General features: G+C 43.1%; 1 protein-coding gene across 3 annotated transcripts in view; it reads left to right on the top strand.

Annotated features, from left to right (window-relative positions):
- The first annotated feature begins 16475 nt into the window (after nt 1-16475).
- Nucleotides 16476-24832, top strand: part of ATP10B (ATPase phospholipid transporting 10B (putative)) — a 136702-nt gene continuing 128345 nt past the window's right edge. For all 3 annotated transcript variants that reach the window (XM_077924417.1, XM_028717405.2, XM_077924415.1), the window contains exon 1: nt 16476-16544. The gene's annotated coding sequence lies outside the window, so the exon portion shown is untranslated. The remainder of the gene's footprint in view (nt 16545-24832) is intronic.

Genomic DNA, 24832 nt, shown 5'->3' with positions numbered 1-24832 from the left:
TGGCCCTCCAGATGTTTTGGGACTACAACTCCCATCATCCCTAGCTAACAGGACCAGTGGTCAGGGATGACAGGAGTTGTAGTCCCAAAACATCTGGAGGGCCGAGTTTGCCTATACCTGATTAAGGTCTTACAAGCATACCCCTATTTTCATTCACCTGTGAAATGTTGGAAGGTACACCCCAGATGCAGATGCACACCTGGGATGGAGAAGTTCAAGGAGGCAGGGAGGCTGGCACTCTGTGGTGCCCCTGCTGGTGTGTCTACACAGCACCAGCCCTCCTTGCTACCTTGCCCCTCCCATTCGTCCTCCCAGTTAGCAGCAAAAACATCCGTCTCAGGAGGCCAGCTGTATGCTGCTGCTACTCCCTACTAGTCCTGCCTAGTACACAGATCTAGGCAGGACTAGTTGCTTATAATGACAAATGCACAGAGCTCGACTCCCTGTGAGTCAGTCAGAAATAGGAGTAGTCTCCAGAAGTAATATCAAGTTCATATCTGGTTTGAAACACAGGGGAAGAGGATAATTCCTCTCACTCTTAAGCAGCACTCCTGACACCCGGCCTGTGAAACAATTCATTCCCCGTGGATCAGTGGATTGCATTTGTGACATAAACAAAGCTCTCACAATGTGATGGGGACCAAACTCTCCACAGCTCCTAGTTAGCCTCTCCCTCTGAGGGCCTCTTGATGCCTTTTCTAAACAACAATAACTGAAGCCTCTCAAACAGCTCTGTGTCACAGGGAATTCTTGTACCAGATTCACTGTACAGTATTCCGGTCTCTCTGGGCGTGTGCTTTATGCCCATACCCAAGTCCTTGCCAAATTAAGAAAAGAAAAGAATATTCCACCCTCCTTCTTGAAATGAAAATAGAAGTAGCTAAATAGTACAGGAAGTAGCAGCACTGGCATCTCTCTCTCTCACTCTCTCTCAATAAGATCTAAGTTGCACGCCATTCTTCATCTTTTTAAAAAATGTATCATTCATGAAAGATACTAATTACTCTGCAAACTGCAGCTTGGCTGACTGGCTGCTCATACATTACTTTGTGTAAGAGTGCTTCTGGCAGGGCTTCTGCTCTCTCTGATAGCTAGGGAAATAAATAAAAATGAAGACAATTTTTATAAAGCAGCAATTAGCTTTGGTTCAATGTAGGCCTAAGATAGTCCAGTGGGAGTTCTTCATATTCTAGCAGAGATTGTTATCATTAGCACGCCCTGTTCATAGGCTGATGCACCGCAGTGCTGCTGTTGTTCTGCTATTATTATTATTACATGAGCAGCTAGGGTTTAACTCAGTAGGGGGAGATCTAATTGTGCAATTTAATGTATTCTATTTACCATCCTTTACTGCAGCTTTAATCATATCAAGTGGTGGTGGTATTTAAATAATAATAATGAATGGTTTTGGTTGCATGTGTGCCATTCTGATCACACAAATCTTTTTAAAAGCCTGAAATATTAAAGGTGCCAAATATATACACGTTTACTTGGGAGTAAGCCCTATTTAGATACTTGCTTCTAAGCTGGGATGGGGGTCAAATTCAATTCAGTTCACATTTAAAGGCAAATCTTTAAAATCTGCACTTTCCAAAGCAATATGCAAACCAAAGCATGGCCATCCTTCAAAATTCAAATTTTGCGATGCAGTCCTCACACCAAACAATGTTTACATAAATGCGTATATTGGAGGACAATGTATACAAAAATGCATACATTTGTTAAAACAGCATTCGAAATGCATTATATTGTAATAACTTGTTTGCAAAAATGTGTACATTGGTCACAACTGCCAATGAAAACATGTTTAATAGGAGAAATTCACACTAAAATGCTGAGTAATTTTCATAGGCGCCGACTCCATGGGGCCTGAGGGGGCCCGAGCCCCCTCAAAAATTTTATTGGGGGGGCTCCGCCCCCCCAATAATTTAAGAAAATTATTGGGCGCGCGCAGCGGAAACGTCCTCCGCCGGTGACGTCACCCGGGCCTTGCGGAAAAGGCGCTGCGGGAGTCGCCGCCGCGGCCGCGGCGGGGCCGCTGCAGAAGGGTGAGTGGCGAGGGCGGGACGGGGCCGCGCGCTCCTTTCCTCGGCTGCCCTCGTCGCACGCCTTGGCTCCCGCGGCCGGCGAGGGGAGCCCGGGCCGTGCGCGGCTGCTGCTGCCGCCGCCGCCTCTCCTGGGGGCGCCGCCTCCCCGGGCGGGAACGCTGTGGGTGCGCGAGGGAGGAGGGCGGCCCCAGGGGGCTGGGAGAGCCGGGCTGCTGTGGCCGAGAGGGCTGCTCTGCCGGGCGCCGCTGACATTGGAACTTAGAAAACTTCCCGGGGCAGGACCCCGGTATGGGCCCCCCCAATATTTTTTATAAGTTGGCGCCCCTGGTAATTTTCATGATTTTAAGAACCCACAAATGGCTGCAGAAATGTGGATTTTTGAATTTAAGACTGGGAAAATGAGAAACCAAAAGATCCAAAATAGATAATGCCTTCCATTGCTACTTTTAAGTCAACAAACATAGGACTGCATTATATCAGTTTTGAAAATATCTGATTAGAACTAGTTGGTTAATTTACAGATTTTTGAGCAGCAGTTCCAACACTTAAGGACATTTTTGACTGAAGGAGAAATGTTTCAAACTGGTAATGTATTGGTAATGTGATGGATTATCTCCTGTGGGCAAAGACCAGCTGCTTGTATTGATGAAATTACATATTTTAAGGATCATAATTACTGTTGACTGGTATTATGGATATGGTCGCAGCATGACATTGCAGAAACAAAGAGATTCACCCCCTCTCCTGTCTTGCTTTTTTATTTCTTTCCTGTCAAGAAGACATATAACGCCTGTTTTAACAAAGCCGTATTGGTTGCCAGTTCATTGCTAGGCCCAATATTAATGCTCAAATTAGTTTAAAGTCTTAAATGACTTTGGGTCTCACCTATCTGAAAGACTGCCTCCTTCGCTACAGACCCAGTTTGTAGTTCCACCACCTACAGAAGCTTGGGTGCTGGTGGCTCAGGGTACGGCATTTTCTGTGGCAGCCCCTAAGTTGTGGAATTGCCTCACCACAGAGGTATGCCTGGCAACTTCACTGTGCAATGTTCATTGTTTGCTGAAGATGCACCTCTTTACCCTGATCTTTGACACTTTATGCATACGTTTTTAGGGCCCATCTTCTTTCTGTATTTTGTAATTTGTTTTATACTGTTTTGACTTTTTTGTTGTAAATTGTTGTGACCCGTCCAGGAAGCCTAAGGGTGAAAGATGGGTAAATAATAATAATGTTAACAAGCAGCAGCACCAACAACGAATGCGCAGAAGGCCATGTGATTCAGCCTTTGCATACAGTGAAATCTGAAGGAGCTGTGTCCAAACAGCCAGTCATACATCCAGTTTATGATTAAATCACAATTCCTCTATACCAGGATTGGGGGACTTGTGGCTCTCCACATGTCGTTGGACTGACTACAGCTCTAATTATAACTAACCAATGGCCACAGATTTGCTACAATGATTAATAATTGCTGTAATGATTAATAAGTAAAGATTCTCAGTTGCAACACAATCTACGAAGTGCATCTACAGTAAAGAGGATCTTCTTCTGAACACTTTACAACTCTTTTACAGTGAATTGTTCTGGCTGCCTGTTAATGATCACATTCAATTCAGCATTTCAGTTTAATAGACAAAAGATGAGGTTGGCTTACAGTCCCTGCTGTGAGTCTGTCGCCATTAAAGCAGGCTCGTTTCCTGTATAAAGATTTCCTGTGCTGAGAAACTAGAACCATCTCCATACCTGGCCTTATTATCTCTTGTGCCTGGAACTCCTTCTCAGCTCCATTGTTCTCTCTTCCCTCAAATCCTCCTTCAAGATTCACTCTTTCCATTAACCCACAAATAGGATGGTCTCTAAACCCATAATGACAGTGGCCATGTGTCCTACTTTACACTCCTCTAGTTGAAGCACTGTTTGGTCCACATCACTGCACACTTTGAACCACATGGCTCTCTCTCAGGCATGCCTCAGAAACAACCGCAGGCCAGAAATGACCACAAGGAGCCATCAAGTGATGTGAAAGGGGCCACTCTACCCATAGTCTTCATTCCTTTACTGCTTACATTTTTATCCCACTCTTTTCCCATAGCACTTGGGGTGGTATCCATGTCTCCACTGTCCCATTTTATTGTCACAAGAATCCTGTGAAGGGGATTAAGCTAAGAGCCTGGGCCAAATGCATCCAGTGTGGTTCATGGACAAGTCTGTGATTAAAGCCTGGGTGTTGTTGGTCCTAACCCAAAACTCTCACCATGACACTACACTGTCTCCCCAGCTAAACAAAGCCCTAGTTACTCCAGCTGCATTTGTTCACATCAGTTCCTAGTTCTTCCTTCCCTCTGTTCCCTATTATTTGTTACCTTCACCTCCCCATTCCCTCCTCCTTCTATTGATATCTTCCCTTTTTGACCTGATTTCATTCACTAGCTCATCAGGTAAAGCAAAGAGAGATGATTTGACATATATTCACCATCTCTCACATATATTACATGGGGCTGGCATTTTTAAAAAGGAGCAACACCACTTTCTGGGGTGGGTGAAATGTGAAACTTCAACATGCAGCCCAAAATGCAACGTAACATTTCATTCGAGGTCACTGGCTTGATTTAAAGCTTGTAGTGTTTTTCAACATGCTTGATATCTTCATGTCGGGAAAAGGTTAGAAGTGTCATGCAGAGACTGCAAAGGAAAAGTTATATTCACCTTGCCTGACAGAGTTGAAAACAGATTGCATGTTGAGACAGACTATCAAATAAAGAAAGCCAGTAACCCCATTTGTACTAAGTGTCGCTTACAGAACACTGTAAGTTGCCCAGAAGGTGTGAGGCTGGGAAAAGACAGGAATCTAAAAGGCTGCAGCTGGACAAATGAAATTGATTTGAATTGTTCTTTTAACCCCTTGTCAATAGAAAAAAAATATTTCATATATATATATATATATATATATATATATATATATATATATATATGTTTTGAATAAACATTCACAAACTTTTTATTTATAATTATCAGCTAAACAGTTTGAGGATCTATACAACTGTGTAACATGCAGAAAACAGCATTTTTAGAGAAATCAAAGACTGGAACTGAGGGAAGTCGGGGGGGTTCTGTGGGGGGAGGGAGGGGAGGGAGGAAACAAGGGGGGAAATAAGGATGATAAGTTTCTGGATAATATGTTTTGTTTTAATTTTGAATAAAAAAGTAATTTAAAAAATAAAGAAAAAAATACTGTATAAATCCAGTCTGGGGGTCAAGCATACCCCAAGAATGCCAAGAGATGGTATTAAACCTGTTCCCCCTTCAAATAAATCATCATCATCATCTTCACTACAAACTTTCATTTTTCAACAAAACAATATAGGTGCAAAGAGATCACTAAGGTAAATAATATGCACAATGTAAAGTACACAACACCCAGAAGAATGGGAGGTGTTAATTTATCCCACAGATTTATATTTTGTTTGCTTGCTTGTTTGCTCATTTATATCATACAGGGTGGTTGACAAAAGCATAAGAAATTGACTGTGGTATCATTCTAGGTCATCTCTTTTTGTTGGGACTTGGCATCATGGCCTTACAGTGCCTACAGTCCTTCCCAGGGGATAGAATGAGAAGGTGATGCTGAGGGACTTTTGTTCTGCCCACCAGCTAGTGATATCTAGGGTTCCATCTTGTCCCTCAAGCTCTTCAACATCTGTGTGTAACAGCTAGAAGACATCATCCAGACATTTGGACTGATGTGCCATCAATATGTTTACTGAATGCAGATTTTTTTAGAAGAGCTCCCAGCCCTACCAAGGTAATGTGGTGAATCAGGGACTAGTGGCAGTGAAACTGGCTGAAACAGGCTATATTCCCTATATTTCCTTTTTCTATTCAGCGCTGGAGAGCTCACCTACTGGTATATACTATGGGGTGATATGCAGTCTAGAGTCATTTTTAATGTTACAACAGGGGATTAGAAACGAGTAATAATAAATACAAAAACTAATGTTCACCAGCAACACCCTAAACAGCAAGTTCAGGCCCACGATTTCCCCTTGTTAAAACCATGAATGTCTAGTTCTAGGCTAACAAAACACAGATTTGGGGATTAGTGAAATATCTTTTGAAAACCGACATCGCCATTTATTATTTATAAAAGTGCCAAATACGTACTAGATGGTATAAAAAACAGAAAACACAAGACATGGCCAATAGGCTCACAATCTAGAAAATATCATTAATGTTGATGCTTTGGGCTTTTATTAATTTTGTATAATATTTTTAAACTCATTAATTTTGGTTGGATTTCATCCAAAGTTTGCCACTCTGTGAGAGAACAGCACAAGCAACAGCCTCATATCCCAAGCCTATAATCCTCTAAATAAGAAAGTGGCTTGTAAGATCCAAGGCTGCTTGCCAAGAGGTGGCACTGCAAGTAGAGTTGCAATTGACTTTCCATACGAATGGGAAGGTTCCACTTTTCCTCACCCCACACCTTAGCCTCTTTTCTGTTGCCAATCACCCCTTTCCAAAGCAGAAAGAAGCCAAGCATCAGATCTGTTAGCATATAAATTAGTCCTTGACATCGTGACTGCGATTAATGACATTTCCGCGCACGTGGAGGGAAATGTCTCTGAAACCTGAAATGCAAATGTATGATAGAATTTGTCATCTTATCTATTAAAGAACCTGATGATGTTTTAACAGGAAAGAGGGGCATGAACTTGGCCATCTGCTGTATCTGGCAAGAAAGCAAATGCAGCTAAAGCAGCGTCAGGTGGAAAAGCTACAGGAGCTGTTCTAAGGTCACAACTTGGATAATTATAGAAAGCAGAACTGGGAAGTTATTTACTCTACTTTCAAGCATCACTAAATCATCAGCAAAATGTCCCTGTCCTAAAATTTGTGGCAGTAGTTGCAGGGCACATTAATCTCTGTTGTGATGCAAAGGCATCAACTATGGTGTTATACTGGCCTTGAAAGGACCACTGTTGGCACATATATTTGCTATTGAAATTCTGATTTGTTGTTCTATCCCTATCTAGGAAGCTGATAATGAACAAATAGTGATCACTCTTTGATAAGCAATGAACTCTGTCAACTATGAGCAATCACCCCAAACCCATTCAGTCAAATTGTTCAATAGCCATCAAAACACCACCACAACCAGACATCATAAAAACGATCAGGGGGCACTCAGTTTTTAACTAAATTGGCCTCATCCTATGATATCCAATAGAATTGGTTAGAGCAGTGGTTTGGTGGCACTGCAGCTGTCTCCGTGTGAGGAAGCCTGGATAAGTAGTATGGGTAATCCACATATTTACACACGCGTGGTGTAGGTCCACAAACTAGCTTACAATGCCTTTCGCATGAGCAAAAGGCAGTCAACGCAATACCACTAAGTGCTTTGCAGCACCCTGCAGTACCAGGATGATCATAAAGCTGAGTGATTCCTTATTATTCTTACAAACATGTTGAAATAATCACAGTAACAGTTCAAATAGTTATGTTCAGGATACCCCCAGCATTGATAAACTAATTGCCATGAAGCGGCAGGATTTCCGGGGTGGGGGGGAGAGGAAGAGGATCCTGGGCAAGCTGGGGATGGGGAAGGAGAGGTTGGTGTAAGAAATACTCATGGGCTGGTGGAGGATGACTAGGGGATGGGATCAGTGCACAGGAACCAGAGCAGCAGGACCCATCACCAGAGCCAGAGTAGCCACTGTGTCCACGAACATGGAAGGCTCTGAGGTGTAAGGAGCAGCAGGAAAGGATGCTCCAGGACAGGCATCTCCAAACTTGGCCCTCCAGATGTTTTGGGACTACAACTCCCATCATCCCTAGCTAACAGGACCAGTGGTCAGGGATGATGGGAATTGTAGTCCCAAACATCTGGAGAGCCAAGTCTGGGGGTGCCTGCTCTAGGAGGGTGAGGCAGGCAAGGGCCCATAGCCCAGCTCCCTAGCTGGCCAGCTGGGGCTCACTAGCTCTGATAGGTGTGTGATTCCTCAGCTGAAATAGGCTCAGGACAGATGATGGTCACGTGCCTCATCAAGCCCAGATGTTGCAACCAGCATGCAAAGTATAAGAGGGAAGCATTGCCGAGGGGTTGTGTCTGCTCAACTTCTCACGTTGATTGGACCATGGCTTGGATGGTCCAGGAAGCTCTTTGGGGTTGTGTGTGTGCAGAACTGACCTCCAGGTGCCCTGACCCTGTATTAGCTGCAGAGGTGGGAACCTGGCCGGACTGAACTTTGGACGTTGAACCTGTTGGCCTGCTGGACTGCATGCTAGCATCTCCCATGGGATCATGCACTCCAGAGGGACTTGCTGCCCAGTACCCCGTGGTTCAGGACACTAATTAAAACATGAAGTTGGATAGAAAGGTATCTGGATTAAGTGTACAGGTGTTGTTGTTGTTGTTGTTGTTGCTGTTATTAATTATCTGCCCTTCATGTGAAGGTCCTAGAGTGGGTTACAAAAACTAAAAATTAATATTAAGAACGGTTTTTTAAAACTTTCAATCACAGAAATAGGGTGGTTCCTAAAAATGCACATCTTAAGTGAAAAGCCATGGTAAAGAGGTGCATTTTCACTGCATTTAGCAAATTCATATTGGAGCCTCTGTTTGAAGTTGCAGTGTTTAAGAACAGTCACTTTAGGATCGGTAACGAAGTGTCCTAGGAAACTGAAATGTCCCCTTACTAGTTTCTGATTACCGCCCTTTCTGGTGTCATGTTAGTGTCTATTCTTTTTGTGTAGAGATCCACCGGTTTGTCATATGCAGCATACAAACCAGCATGGCTGACAAATGATAGCACACACCATAGTGGAAGATGAGCATTGAAATAAAGCCTTGATATTGTGGCTGATATTGCTGGGTCCTATGACAGTGTTGTCTGGAACAGAATGGAGGCAGAGTTAGCCTATGAGTCCATTGCAGGGTCTATTGGTACAAGCAAGTAGCCATGTCAAGTTAGAGGACTGTCTGTGAGCCAAGGTAGTCCTACCACCTAAAGCCCGTGAAAGAGAATAATCATTGTCCAAGATAGACTGCAGATTATTGATGATACACCAAATTGTTTGAGCTGGGAAGTATACATGACAACTTTGGGGGGTCTGTCTTATGGTAGATTATTCCTGGATTTTCCCCATGGATCTCCAGATAATATGCAGCTTTTTGTGGGTCACATACCTTGCTGTCTCAAATTACCTTCCTTGCCACTGGATTGGCCTAATTATACAAGACTATTCTGTATATATAACTTGACCTGTGCTTGTTCAACTTGCCCCATGCATCTTTTCTACTGTTTACCTTTTCATCTCCATCTGGAAGTGCAAGCAGACAGTTGGCATCCCAGCAGACACCAGCTCAACTATTAGTTATCTGGCAAGCATCAATATCTGTTTGTGTACTTTCACTGACCAACATGGTGCTTTTGCTCTATTTTCCCTCTGTGCACTTGGCCAAGTTGCCCCTGGCTTTTGGTTTGTGACACAAAGGGATCCTTTGGCTTTTGAACCAACCTGGCATGATATGTTCTTGACAACTAGCAAATACAGGGGCAGAACCATTCTCAAATGTTAGTTCATTCCCTCAATCTGGAACACATCTAGTCCTATAGCCCTGTATGAAGAATATTTAGGCTAAAGGGAAATATGTGAATACCACACCACCATCTGGCAGCTCCGTTATTTTGAACACTGGTTTTTTAAAAATAACTGTATAGATCTGTAACTTTCGCCCCTGGAATGTAACGCAAAAACAAATGCCTTTTGCTGACAGTTCTTTCTCAAAGGCATGAGATGACTGCCAGAAGTTTCTGAAAAGCATTTGCCTTTAAGGCGGCATCATCTAACTTGAGTCTGTATTCTCGTCCCTTTAAAAATAAAATAAAAAATATCCTCTTCTTTAGGATATTGCAGTTAGAAAGCACATTGAACCTTAGCTACTGCTGCCAATAGTTTGCTGACATTCAAAACCCAACTGCAGCTTTTCTCAGCTTCCCCCCCACCTCTCCCCGTCTCCCCCCTCTCTCCCTGCTCTAAGATTCAGCAGTGCATGGTGCGTCGCATATGCTGCTTAGTTCTGAGGCTGGCTTGTGTGCTGATTTGAGAAGGGAAAATATGCTGATATCCTATGGGACAAAGCTGCATAAATCCTTTTTAACAACAAAGCCCTGGGATGTGTTAAGGCAAGCAAGCTGTGGTTTTGGGTTTTTTTACATATGCAGCATTTTGATACCGTAGCCCTTGTTCGGGCTTGATAGCAAAAGAAGGAACTGAGCTTGCAGCACGGGCCTGTGAAGGGAGAATCTGATATTTATCCTAATTTATTGTTTCACAGGCTTTCACTTCTGTGCATTGCCAGTCTTGAAACTTTGTCTCTTCTTGCTCCTTAGCATCCTCCCCCCAGATAATATTCATGGCTGTCAGAACAGGAGTCTACGCTGTGCCTTGAAATTCCTGCAAGGTGAGGAGACATTCAATATGTGCTGAGCAAAACGACAATGGGGAAACTATATGGCAAGCGTTTCCTTCCCTAACAACTTCAGGCAGCAATCCTTCCACCTTGAATGACCTTGAGCACAGACTTTTGTTGCCTCCCTCTGCAGCAGGGGCAGCCAATCTCCACTGCCGAAGGCAACACTGATTACCAGTTGTTGGGACTCACAAGTGGGTACAGTTCTTTTGCTCCCCATAAGCCTTGGTTGGCCACTGTGAAAACAGGAGACTGGAGTGGATGTGCTTTTGGCCTGCTCTTCTTATAAGCTGCGGCGAGGGATGGAGGGAGTTGTAGTCCACAACATCTGAAGGGCCACAGGTTACTCACGATAGCAACCAGTGGGTCAGAGAGAGGTAGGGCTGAGCTGGCTTTCTCATGTTGGAGTCACTGCCAGTTTCTGAGAGAGGGAGATGGGGGGTTGAGGTAGCAGGAAGGTTAGCATGGTGTAGGCACAGCAGCAGGAGCAACAGTCTGCACTACACCACCCTGACCTCCCCATCACTTTGCCTCTCCCCCTCTCAGTGACTGGCAGCAATCCTGGCATTAGGAAGCAGGTAGGCATTATGGGCCCACGTTCTCCTGACCCACTGACTGCTACTTGTTCCTCATTCTTGCTCTGTCCATGCAATGACCCAACCTGTTCCTATCTCTCTGCCCTCCCTTCCGCCTGTAGTTGATTTAAAACAGATTGTATTTTATTTGCAATTCAATGAACAACTTGCATAAAATTAAATCTGTTTTCCTCTGGAGTGTAGAGGTTCTTCTAGGAATTGCTTTAATTTATGAATTAGTCAGGAGAACACCTGTTTAGGTTCATCATAGTTTTAGCATGAAAAATACAGATTAAAACTTTTCATGGGGTGTTAATTTTTCCCTCTCATCAAGCTGTGAAAATTAGGTTGAGAGACACAAAAGGGGGGAATCCATATATCAATGGGTGTTAATCAGATGATACTTTCAGTATCACTTACAGAAATGACAGTGACGCTGATTAAGAGAACCTTAATACCAGAATGGGTGCCATCCAGGTTTCCTCACACAGAGATAGCTGCAGTGCCTCAAAAACACCAGAGGTTTTTCTAGGTGTAGGGGGAAATGGTAGAAGGAATAACGGGGTAAAGGACTTGTGGCTCATCTACTGTCAGAAATGTAGCATTTCTTGAGTACAGCAAGGAGGAGGGTCACCTGATCTCTCTAAGGTTCTCTATACAGTGGTACCTCAGGTTACATATGCTTCAGGTTACATGCGCTTCAGGTTACACACTCCACTAAGCCAGAAATAGTGCTTCACGATAAGAACAGAAATCAGGCTCCGGCGGCGCGGCGGCAGCAGGAAGCCCCATTAGCTAAAATGGTGCTTCAGGTTAAGAACAGTTTCAGGTTAAGAACGGACCTCTGAAACGAATTAAGTGCTTAACCCGAGGTACCACTGTAGTTGAACAAAGCAGGCGCCATAGCAGAAGGCTGGGAGCAAGGCCTGTACTTTCTTTTGCAACCACAGAAGTAAAATATGTGCATAGTGGTGTTTTTAATGCTGTTATAAATGTTATTATTATTAACATTAACAGCATAACATAAAATACGGAAGAGGGAAAAAGCTGTACAGCCCCAGATCATATTTAAGGTGCCTTGAAGGCAATATAGTCTCATCTTTCTCCTGCAAGCAAAATTCCACAACCCATGGTACATCATTAGGCTGTGGCATTTAAAGCATCTTGTGGCACAAAAACTGGAAAGAAAGTAGCATGGTTCCATGCACTGGCAGAGGAAGAGGAGTGGGGGGGGGGAGTGCACCGCCCCCGGCAGCACGATCCCGGCAGGGTGCCATCGTGGCTGCCCCCCCATCCACGCTGGGTGCCCCACCACCACAGGCAGTGTGCCACGCCCCCAGGACACATGCCATGCACCTGTGGGCAACACGCCCCACCCCTGCCTGCTCTCCGCCCCACCCCCTGGTGCCGGAGCATGGAGCTCTGCCACTGGTTCCATGATATATCCACCCCAAATTGCTTCTGTAAGAAACTATGGAATACATCTGAAAAGAAAAGAAAAAGGAAAGCTGCATAAAGTTTGAAGGTGGACTGAAGAATTTACAGTAGGCAAGATGTCCAGCAAGATTCACTCCACAAGTCTTGTCTATGGAAGCCTTGCACAAGCACTCTGCCCAATGGGGCTTTATTAAATGCTTATTAAGTTTATACCCCTCACCTTCCTCCAGAAGAGACCAGGGCAACAAACATGTCAATCCTAAAACAATTCATTTAAAACTTCTAGAGCAGTTTCAAATTCCTCATTTGTACTGTGATCTTTCTTGGAATCCAGAAGTGAACTCCTACTGTCTTAAGCAATCACCACCTCTCAAACTGATGATTGCAAACTTGCCAAGGACAGAACTTTCAACCATCAAATGCCTCGGTAAACAGGAATGTTTTAAAAACATTCCCCAAAAGTGAATAGATTGATGCACCTCACTAGGGAGGGTGTAGCAGAAATGTGGGGCCTGCACTGAGAAGGTCCTGTCACAAGTGTCATGGCTCACCACCAACCAGGCAACTCTCACTGTTTGCATCACCAGCAGGGCCTCCCTACACTTTCAACTGTATATGGAATCAATTCTGCTTCTAAATTTTTGCATGGTGCAATGCTCTACAGTACTAATGTACTTCGTATACTCCCTAAACATTTTGGACCACAAGCCCCATCAGTCCTAGGCAGCCTGGCTAATGGCCAGGAATTATGGGAGTTGTGGTCCAAAACACATATAGGGCACTAAGTAGAAGGCTGGTGTAGCCCCTACTTTGTGGAGAGTCAGAGCCTCATTGACTGAGGTCTACACAGCAATAAGGTCACACATGTAAAACACAAGAGAAGAGCAAAGTATTGTGCCTGATCTCTAGATAATCTTTGCATGGCAAAACACACAGAATGGTAGACTCTCTGCAGTAAATGAGAGTGCTAATGAGCAGTTTAGTTCCAATCCTTGGGGATATGCCAGAGCCCCGAGAAAAATATATTGTGTAGCAAAATTTCAAAATAAACAGCCTCGATCATTGTCAGTCAGCTCTTGTGTTATCAGCTTAAGCAGCCCTTCCACCCTTTTCTCCGCAGGGAAGAAAGCATTGCGGCAAGAACATCATGTCCCCTTTTGCACTCCAGGTTTGGCTAGGTGTCTCTCGTCTCTAGTATCAGAACACCAGCAAGCAGCATTCAAGCTTTTTTTGTCTGATGCTTGTGCAAACAACCGTGGTTCCCAGTCAGATGATGGTGCCAGCTGCCTTTCAGCATTGCCATGGAAATTTTTAGAAAACAGGCATAACGGCATGTGCTTCTCCCATCTCTGTCTCAAAATGAAATATGCAGTCCTATATGATTTGATCACCTCCCTCGATCTATATGGAGATTCTCCTGCCTTTATCCAGACAGTGTTTGCGGTTTTGCTTTCATTGTGGATTTCCAGGAGGAGAGATGGCAGCACCTTTGCTCTCTTGAAAGTCTGTAAGCACACAAATCAACTCAGATCACTTATATAACCTTCAGTGGATAACATTTACCAGCAAAATGCTGGTGGTTCTTCCTAAAGATCAGTTCAAAAAGGTAAAGATACCCCTGCCCATACGGGCCAGTCTTGACAGACTCTAGGGTTGTGCGCCCATCTCACTCAAGAGGCCGGGGGCCAGTGCTGTCCGGAGACACTTCCGGGTCACGTGGCCAGCGTGACATCGCTGCTCTGGCGAGCCAGAGCCGCACACGGAAACGCCGTTTACCTTCCTGCTAGTAAGCGGTCCTTATTTATCTACTTGCACCCGGGGGTGCTTTCGAACTGCTAGGTTGGGAGGCGCTGGGACCGAGCAACGGGAGCGCACCCCGCTGCGGGGATTCGAACCGCCAACCTTTCGATCGGCAAGCCCTAGGCGCTGAGGCTTTTACCCACAGCGCCACCCGCGTCCCTTAAAGATCAGTTTAGAAACCAACTAAATACACTAGAAAACTAGTTCTCTGCAATACATATAAAAACATATGTGCTATCTTGTTATTTTCTTTGTATTGCTCTGTAAACTTTCTGGCTGGATATTGGGATATATAGATGTTGCAGATGAACGACAAAGAAATCGCTCACAGAACATGGTCAGGACCAGATCATTCTCTGGCTCAAGGGAGAGCCAAACCAGTTGAAGTTAGCTACATATGTGCAAGCCCAAATTTTGGTGGCCCCAAATGGATCACCTCCATTTTGCACCCCCTAGGCTCAGCAAGCTGGGGGTGGGGGGCTAAACCTGACACTGTCACTGCCAGAGACCCAAGAGGACTCTGCTGATTCCCTTCTTCCACCTTCCCACCAGCCCCACAACAGGCACAAATAAGACAGGGGGCCACTAAGTAGAGGCCCGGGGTTTGGCTTTCTTGCTGTGAATAAAGAAACACTAACCAAAGGAACACAAGTGAACAGCAGAGAACCTGACACAAAACCCTACATATATTAAGTAAAATCAAAACATCGCCACCCGACCCCACCCCCACCCTTCTTTCCCCCCTCCACTTCTTTCCCCCTTTTCTTCCTAATGTCTCAACAAATGAAACCGATTTGTAAAAATGTTACATGAAAAAAAAATGAGAGAGAGACATTGCACACACTTTTGTAAATCAAGAAAATATTTAATAAACAAATAAATAAAAAGAATAAGGAAACACTGTTTTGCCCCCTTACTACATGACCACCCTCCAAAGTCAGTATTAAGGTGCTACCTCTCTGACTGATGTTTTATAAACCAACTGCTTTTCTTTAGAAGTTCAGCTACTCTGATATGCACTGACAGTTTGCATATATGTAAATCAATTAGTCTGTGCACATTTGCAGATGTATATTTCCTTTTTAATTTTTTATTAATTTACTAATGCATCTGGTAGACTCTCATCCATGAAAGCTTATGCCATAATCAATGGGTTTGTCTTCAAGCCCTTTGTTGTTTTTGCTGCAAGACTCTAAAGGGGCTGCCCTTTTAGAAGTTGTTTTTTCATGGGGATCATTTTCCTTGTTTCATCTTTTATCTTTCCCAGTGAGACATTATATTAGAACACATATGCCTCCTCCCTGCCAAATGGCTTGCTTGCTACCTATTACGGCACCGTAAACCCGCAAAACAATAACAAAATTGTATTGGCTGCAATTCATGAATTGAATTATCATAAATGTTTTCCCAGTAAATGGAGAGCACAATTCAGAACAAGCTCAATGCAATGACCATAAGCCAGTTCCTTTTAAAATGCTGTAGAAACATTAGTTAATCCAGACAGCATTTTTCAAATGCTTTTCTCCCACAAATAAGACTGCAAGATCTGCAAAGTTGTGCCAAAATGCTCTTTGCTGCAAGATTCTTGGGTCCGCCTGCACATGAACTGGTAAGTTAATCCGTTGTATTGTAAATGAGATTCCGCTCTTTGTTTGCTGAATGAGTGGCGTGGAGGAGCCACCCAGTGTGCAACACACTTGTCATAATCGTCCTGACCCTCAGAACAAGTCCAGAATTGGCAGGATTGGGACTAGTACAGGACACCTTATAGCGTGGCTTCATCCTTCAGAAGATGACAGGCAAAATCTGACAACAGAATGTAAGTGGCTGTGGCTAAAGCTGAAACTAGCATTTCATTTTAGCGTGCCTCAGGGATGGTTCTTTTCTTCTAGCTACCTGATACCTGGGGAAGTGAGAAAGGGGCCCAAGGAAACCAGTTCTTTCTTCTGCTCTCCAGCATATTATTAGAGTGTATTTGCTAGCTTTGGCAGGTTTTCATTGTGTTAGCAGGAACAGAGGACTCCCACACTGACCTCTGTGACAGCAATCTCATTTAAAATTTAAAAAAAAAGCCCACCAAACCATACCCATTCCTCCTTCATTCATTAAGTAGCCAGCCAGACAACTGGAGCTGAAAAGTCAATCTTGGTCTCTGCATAGATTGGGATGGGTTTCAATTCCATGCTAGCCTGCACAACTTGGTTTTAAGAGGTAAGCAAGAGTCACTATTTCCAAGGCAACTTTGTACCTTCATTTCTGTGGAGGGATGGAGTGAAAGAGAGCCTGTATTTGGGCAATATAGTGATCTGGAAATATATAAGATAGATGAATGAATATCTATAGGTAAGCAACCAAACCCCCACCAGTAAATTCTTGCTGGCCTTGGTAACATATGAAAAATTCAATTCAGTTGAGGGGACGGGGGTCTTCCACTTTTCCTTCTCTCGTCTTGCCTTCTCTTTCTGGTCCTGCCCAGTTCTGCTACAACTTGCTTTTCCTTGTCTCCTGATTAGTAGGAAGCTGGCATACAAAGTGGGCCGGCAGTGAATGGGTCTGAGGGTTTGAGGAGGTCACGGTTGCACCGGGACTGTTGCTGTTTACTGAATTTTTGCAGAAAGTGAACAAAAATGGATGGGATATTTATGTATGTAGGGGAGGAGATGAGGAGAATGGGGAAGTGGGGATAGTTTGTTTTCATATAGAAAATAGGTTTTCAATAAAATATTAACCACAAAACCAGCTTCCTGTTCAGGATTGGAAATCACAGACAAAAATACAGACTTTGATATTATGAATGATGAATAGCAACATATTTGAATAGCTTTGCTTTCTCTTGCTCCAAACAGATGTTCATACAACTTGCTTCTCCTTGTCTCCTAATTAGTAGGAAGCTGGCATGGGCCGGCAGTGAATGGTTCTGAGGGTGAGAGGAGGTCATGGTAGCACGGTTCATATTATATTATTGTGTGTTTATTTTGTTCATCTGAGTATTTAAATCCAACCTTTCAGTCCTGACTTCTCTTAAACATCAAAAAATCTCAAACACCCATAAACCCTTAATAAACAATAATCCTGTGGGGAGAGCACCAAAAACAGCAGCATTAAATCAATCAAGGCAAATACAGAGTAAATGCAATATTTGTTAGAGGCCCAAATCAGACTTTTTACAAAGATATACGGTACAAGACTAAACATGAAGCAACTCCTATTTAATTCAATGGGGCTTATTGCCAGGCAAGTAGGCTTACAATTGCAGTCATAGTCTAGTGGGATGGTTTAGCTTACATTACATATGTTGCTCTATTATTGATCTTCTGTGATAGTTTATGACTGAATTGCATGCAGAATGTGGATTTTTTTAAAACTTTGAAAATAGATAAAGGCACAGAGTTAAGTTCTCCTCACCCATGCATAGCTATCAGTTCCCCCTTCCACACTTTTCAGAGCTGACTTTTTAAAATAGTTAACATTAACACATTGTTTTAGTGGTGCAGCTAGTACTGTCGCCAGTCTTGTAAATGCTTCAACGTATATTGAAATGGCAACACACCATCTCATCATGGTGACAGTAAATGTATTTTTGAAGATTTTGTTCAGGATGGATTGAAACACTTGTTTCAACCCATTTAAGTGAAAATAACAGAAACTGTCTCTGTCATTGAAGAGGGTAGGGATGCTTGGGATAGAGATCAATGTCAGTTATTATTGATGAGGCAGGGGGAGAAAACCATACTAAAGCCATAGGTTTGATGGTATGATAAGGAACAGAGCTTCAAACAAATCTGTCCTTGCAAAATTCCTTGCCGCATATCATCCCTCTTGAAAACCCAAACACTCTCTAGAAATTCTGTCTCTGTAGTAGGAACATAGGAATCTGCCTTATAATGAGACAAACCAATGGTCCATCTAGCTGAATACTCCCTGCACTGACTAGCAGTGGTTTTCTAAGGTTCTCCGACAGTGGTCTTTTCCAGCCCTACCTGGGCATGCCAGACCTGAGACCTTCTGCATGCAAACAGGTATTCTGACACCGAGCTATGGTCTTTTATATGGAAAACTATATGGTGGCCCGGAACGTGGGTGGCGCTGTGGGTAAAAGCCTCAGCGCCTAGGGCTTGCTGATCGAAAGGTCAGCGGTTCGAATCCCCGCGGCGGGGTGCGCTCCCGTTGCTCGGTCCCAGCGCCTGCCAACCTAGCAGTTCGAAAGCACCCCCGGGTGCAAGTAGATAAATAGGGACCGCTTACTGGCGGGAAGGTAAACGGCGTTTCCGTGTGCTGCGCTGGCTTGCCAGATGCAGCTTTGTCACGCTGGCCACGTGACCTGGAAGTGTCTCCGGACAGCGCTGGCCCCCGGCCTCTTGAGTGAGATGGGCGCACAACCCTAGAGTCTGTCAAGACTGGCCCGTACGGGCAGGGCTACCTTTACCTTTACCTTTTATATGGTGGCCCACTGATAAACAGGTTCTTAAAATTTTGTCTGCAGTTGAGTGGCGTGGGTTTCTTGTTTTTTATTATGTCCTTAGTACATTCAATGATGTGTGTTTTACACTCCCTTAAATCCTGTAGATCTCCAACTGCAATCTACAAAAAAGGCTTCCCACAGTTACCTCCTCACACCTTGCGCAATCGTTGAGCATTGTGCCTGTTTCTTCATGCTATATTTGGCACTATTTTGATGCAATTTGTTTCTTAAATTAGATTTAATGATGATGCTTCAAACAGACAGTTCCCTTGGAATGAAATTAATATTGGTGCTGCTATTTATTTATTTTTAACAAGCATCTCTGTGAGATAGACAGATAATATATGTTTTGTTATTAGTTTTTTGAAGCCTATCCTATTGGTCAGGATTGGGCTGGCATTAGCACCCAAAATGGCTAGCAAAGTGCTGGGGTCCATGGGCTCCACAGGGACTGCCACAGCTAATGTCAGGATTGATTTATTTAAAAAGGGTGGCAGAGTGACCTCCCCTCCCCTTTAAGTACTTTCACTGAAAGGAGTGTTTGAGTTGTTCTTGCTCCCCTCTAATCAACCCTCTTTTTGTAGAAGCACCACTTAGCTCCTGAACATGATAAAAGTCCAACCCCAGCCCCTGATAAGTGGAGTTTCATAGAAGACTGGTCCAGACCATCAATCATTTTATTTCTATGCCACCTTCCCAAAGCCCAAACCATGCTCAAGGAGGCCCATATAGTATTATTCCCATCCTTCTCACAAAATGGCGTAAGGGAATACAAATTTTTCCCCTCCTTGCCTCACCATCACTCTGGACACTTTGAGTACTTGGGTCAAGTAAAATGTCTTCATTTTCTAATGTGGCTATTGTGGTAAAGTGATTTTTTTTTTCCTGAGTGGGTTGCACAATACAGCTCCTTGCCAAGGGCACGAGGGAGCCTGGGTATGCCTCTGGGTGATGGCCATTAACTTGAATGGCTTTAAAAGAAGATTGGAGAAATTCATGTAGGAGAGTCCTATCAAAGGCTACTGGCTATGATGGCTACGCCCTGCGTGCACAGTTGGAGGCAACAATGCTTCTGAATACTAGTTGTTGGAAACCACAGAATGGAAGATGGCTCTTGTGTTCATGTTCTGCTTCCCACAGGCATTTGGCCAATGTGAGAACAAGATGCTGGACTAGATGGCCCATTGGCATCATCATGATCATCCTCATCACTTTTAATTTGTATACAGTGGTACCTCGGGTTACAGATGCTTCAGGTTACAGACGCTTCAGGTTACAGACTCTGCTAACCCAGAAATAGTATCTCAGGTTAAGAACTTTGCTTCAGGATGAGAACAGAAATCACGTGGCAGCAGCAGGAGGCCCCATTAGCTAAAGTGGTACCTCAGTTTAAGAATAGTTTCAGGTTAAGAACGAACCTCCAGAACGAATTAAGTTCTTAACCCGAGGTACCACTGTACCGTCTTTCTATCTTACAATACTCAAGGTGCTTTACAAGCTGAAGAAATAAAGAAAGTACACCTTATAACAACCGAATGCAATACAAAAATGTGTTAATAAAGCATAACTTTAAAATAAGCAACCTACATCAAATTAGGTAACATTCAACAACCATTAGAATATCAGCATATAAAAATTAAACAGAAATCTACACTTGACAATTACAAGAAATAATTTCTAAACTACAATCAATAAAACAACGTCAAGCCACAGTTCATAAAATAATACAATGCAAATAAGAAGCAGAGACTGGAGGGTGGGGCAAGGCAGGTGGAAAGAGGCCTTGCCTGATGAGGTCTCTCCCCTCACAGTTCTTCCTCCAGCCACAGCTCCCTTTTGAGGACTCCTAGGGCAGGAGGTATACAAATAATGATGATTTTTAAAAGTTTAGATTCTTTTATATCAGGGCTAAAAGATACATATCAGCCTTTTTATATATAAACCCCTGGGGGAAAACACTCTCCTCAGTGGAAACATGGTCATCATGATGGTGTTGCTGTCTAGCTGAACAGGAAGTGGAATTCCAGCAGTTATTTCCCATGTGAAACAGAAGTGAGATGCCATCAAGGCCTATCTAGAAATGGTTTGCTGCCAAAACTAGTCGGACTGTACCCTGATTGCCTCTGCTTCTTAAGCAGATGTTCCTATTTCTGACATCTTTTGATCATGTTTCCGTATGTTTGTTACTGTCGCAGAAACCTTATGCCTGCACTCTGCAAGCTCTTATCGTCGCTTATTTCACCCCACCTTTTTGTGGTACAAGCTGTATAAGTAATTTAAATCACCTCCTGGCAAAATTGTTGTTACTTAAAAAGAGAATAGCAAGCAAGTGGGAGGTAAAGTCAGATAAAGAGCGACCTCCAGAGATTTATGATGAATCTACGCTAAGGCAGGAGAAGGCTGTGCACAGAAGTCAACGCTTTGTAACAAGGTAAATAAGGTGTCCTAATTAGTTAAATAGATGATAGTGTAAATCACCCAAGAAAATCAATGGGGAGGACAAATGGATTTTAGGAAGCTAAGTCACTGAACAGTTAAATGGTGGAAGTAAATACTTAAAAGTGGAACAAATAATTGAATACCCTTGACATTTTTGTTGCCTCCAAATTCTTCCTAAAGATCAACACGATCTTTGTCTCAGTTACACAAAAAGTAAGTATTCTGTAATCCACATATAAGTTTGAAAAGCTGTCCTGATAACAAAGGAACCACATTATTATAAATGTATCATGTGTATGTTTGTGTTTGTGTGACAAACATATATATATTGCTGCAATGAATTCACCACCAACTTTGTAGTCCCAATTGGTAGAGTCCAGAATAAATATTTTATTGAGTGTTCACCCTGATTTGTTTGCACAAGGTTTGCAGAGTGGTTATGTGACATCTACTGTTGACTGAGCTTCCATTCTGATTTGTTTGCAAGGATGATGTTTTTTTAAACAGCTGCTATCGCAGGTGGCACTGTGGGTTAAACCACAGAGCCTAGGGCTTGCTGATCAGAAAGTCGGCGGTTCGAATCCCTGCAACAGGGTGAGCTCCCGTTGCTCGGTCCCAGCTCCTGCCAACCTAGCAGTTTGAAAGCACGTCAAAGTACTAGCAGATAAATAGGTACCTCCCGGAGGGAAGGTAAACGGCATTTCCGTGCGCTGCTCTGGTTTGCCAGAAGCTGCTTAGTCATGCTGGCCACATGACCCGGAAGCTGTACGGCGGCTCCCTCGGCCAATAAAGCGAGATGAGCGTCGCAACCCCAGAGTCGGTCACAACTGGACCTAATGGTCAGGGGTCCCTTTACCTTTGTATCCTACACCATCCAGTGCACTTTTTCCACACCTTCCTTACTTCAAAAAGTCTGTGGTTGGGGGCCTAGGTTGAAGTAGGTCTGTTCCACAAGAGCTCCAGATCTGCTCTAATTTGCCACTATGAGATTTAATCCCACCCGTAAAATAGTCTGGAAGTGGCCTTATGCTTGGTTATGGGATATATAACTTAGCTATTGGGATATAATACCTTTGCACTGTTTTGGGGTTGCTTTTATCCTAAAAATAAATACCTCAAAACAGAACCTAATGCTTGCTGGCTGCTAGCTTATAACTATGCAAGCGTGTTAGCATAGCCACTGGACCTGTTACCTGCTAAGAGATGCCTTATCTGAAACTAATTAATTTAATTAAATCTAAGATTAGCCCCCTTGGAGATCTTACTGCAGCTAAATTTGAGAACACAAAGCTGTCCAGATTCCCGAGGTCAAGAGATCATTCATCTCCCATAAGGTTTCCTCTGTTCCCCTCCACGTTGATGACATTGGCTATGCTGCAGGGCTCCCTTCAGCAGAAAAAGAGGGTTGCCCTGTTCTCCCTCCTGTGTCGTTTTAATATGCTGATACAGCAGACATGGTTTTAATGAGCATTCTTGTAATTAATTCATCCTAATCTGTTATGAACAATGAGCAATCTTGCAATTAACTGAATTGGATACTCAAGTAATTAGCCAATGTGACAAATAACCAAAGTAAAGTTAATTTAAAAAAACAAAACAAATATTTTAATTATAGTACACAATTTCATTCAGAGTCACTATAAATGCTTAAACCTATAATCCAAAGAGATTTTGGATTGTTATGCCTTGTGTTTATATATGTTTTTTAAAGTAAAAAAAAACAAATATTTGTTGACTTTTATTAGAGATACATGTCAAGAAGTACAATTGGTGCAATGGGGGGGGGGGGGATGTCTCAAACAAATAAGCCTAAAACAGAATACAAGCATGTTGTACTATATCAAAGAACCACAGAATTGTAGAGTTGGGAGGGACTCCAAGGGTCATCTAGTCCAACCCCCTGCAATGTAGAAATTCGTGACAGATGGCCATCCAACTTGGGCTTAAAACCTCCAAGGAAGGAAAGGCCACCACCTTCTGAGGGAGCCTGTTTCACTATTGCACAGCTGCTGAATTTTACCATCAGGACTTTTTTTTCCCCAGCTGGAGCTCACTGGAACTCAGTCCTGGCACCTCTCAGGTGGGTGCCCTTGTCATTCTAAGAGAACAAGGGAGAAGTTCATGGTGAGTTCCAGCACCTCTTTTTCTAGAAAAATAGCACTGTATGATATCATATTATATTAGTGTAATATACTGCATTATTATATGGTACTTTTATTGTCTCACGGGAGTCTGTTCCACTGTCAAACAGCTCTTACTGTCAGAAAGGTCTTCCTGATGTTTAGTTCGAATCTCCTTTCTTGTAACTTGAAGCCATTGGTTTGAGTCCTACCCTCCAGAGGAGGAGAAAACAAGCTTGCTCCATTGTCCATGTGACAACCCTTTAGCTATTTGAAGATGGCTATCGTATCTCCTCTCAGTTTCCTGTTATCCAGGCTAAACATACCCAACTCCCTCAACCACTCTTCATATATATTTCACATAAGAAGGTTGCTAGTCTAGTAAATAGAATAAATTTCTAGCTGCAACGAATGCTGGCGATATGTCAAACTGACATATTGGCCATGCCTTCTCATATGCGAGAGTATGTGAGGGAAGTGAGGAGAGAGATAAAATCTAACCTTCCTGCCTCTCTTATCTGCAGAGGTGAACATCCTTTAAAGCTTGAAAAGAGATGAATCCAGTTCCTTATATTCTGCAGCTAATCTATATCCCTCAATAACATTTCAAAGGGCACGATCCTGTAACACAGGACAAAGGAGAGTGGCCCTACCATCAGATGTGGTGTCCAATGGCCTTGGTGCCTGAGGGGGAGAATGGAAGACTATCTGAGATGTGGATTGCAGCTATGGAAGAAGTCTTGTCACACTTGTTTGCAACCATCCCTGAGTGTTTTGGAATAGAAGGTGTGAATTGGATGTTGTAACGTTCTACCTTCCAGATGTTGTCAGACTCCAGGTCCTAGCCGCCTCCACTAACATGGTCAATGGACAGGAATGATGGGAGTTAGAGTCCAACAACATCCAGAGGCTGCCATATTTGCTACCATTTTTATGCTGCATAGCTTAGAATACTAGTTGATAGCATAGAAATTGTGGCATTGGTAAGCCAATAAAGGCATGTATTAGTTGATCATCAATGATATTTTCCCTGTAGATCTCACAACTTCTTTGACTGATGTGTTCCTCAGAGAACTTTCACTTCTGTTTATTTTTCCTTCCACTACAATACTCAGTATTGATGTTATACCGAAATTTATTTTACTATTTCCTGATTTTATATTTTTTTTCTTTCCCTCCATAATTTTTGTTTAGTATTATCCATTAATCAAATACAATATATCTGGTCTCTTTAAGTCACTGGTCAGCCTGGCAGATATATCAGCATTTTTTAAATTGCTGACAGTATTTAAATTTCACCAAGTTCAGTGGGATGCAAGCAGCCTAACCATATGTAAAGGTGTGTGTGTGAACAATGTATGTATATTTAAAATGTCTCTAAATGCTGCTGGTTGTAACTAAGCCCTTGAATTGTGGTGTTCTGCTTTCTTCATTGTATTCAACAAAGTTCTTCCTAGCGTCTTGCTGTCTTGAACCTA

The sequence above is a fragment of the Podarcis muralis genome, chromosome 2, assembly GCF_964188315.1.
Source record: "Podarcis muralis chromosome 2, rPodMur119.hap1.1, whole genome shotgun sequence".
In the NCBI taxonomy this organism is placed as follows: domain Eukaryota; kingdom Metazoa; phylum Chordata; class Lepidosauria; order Squamata; family Lacertidae; genus Podarcis; species Podarcis muralis.
This window is presented reverse-complemented; position numbering and strand designations above follow the sequence as displayed.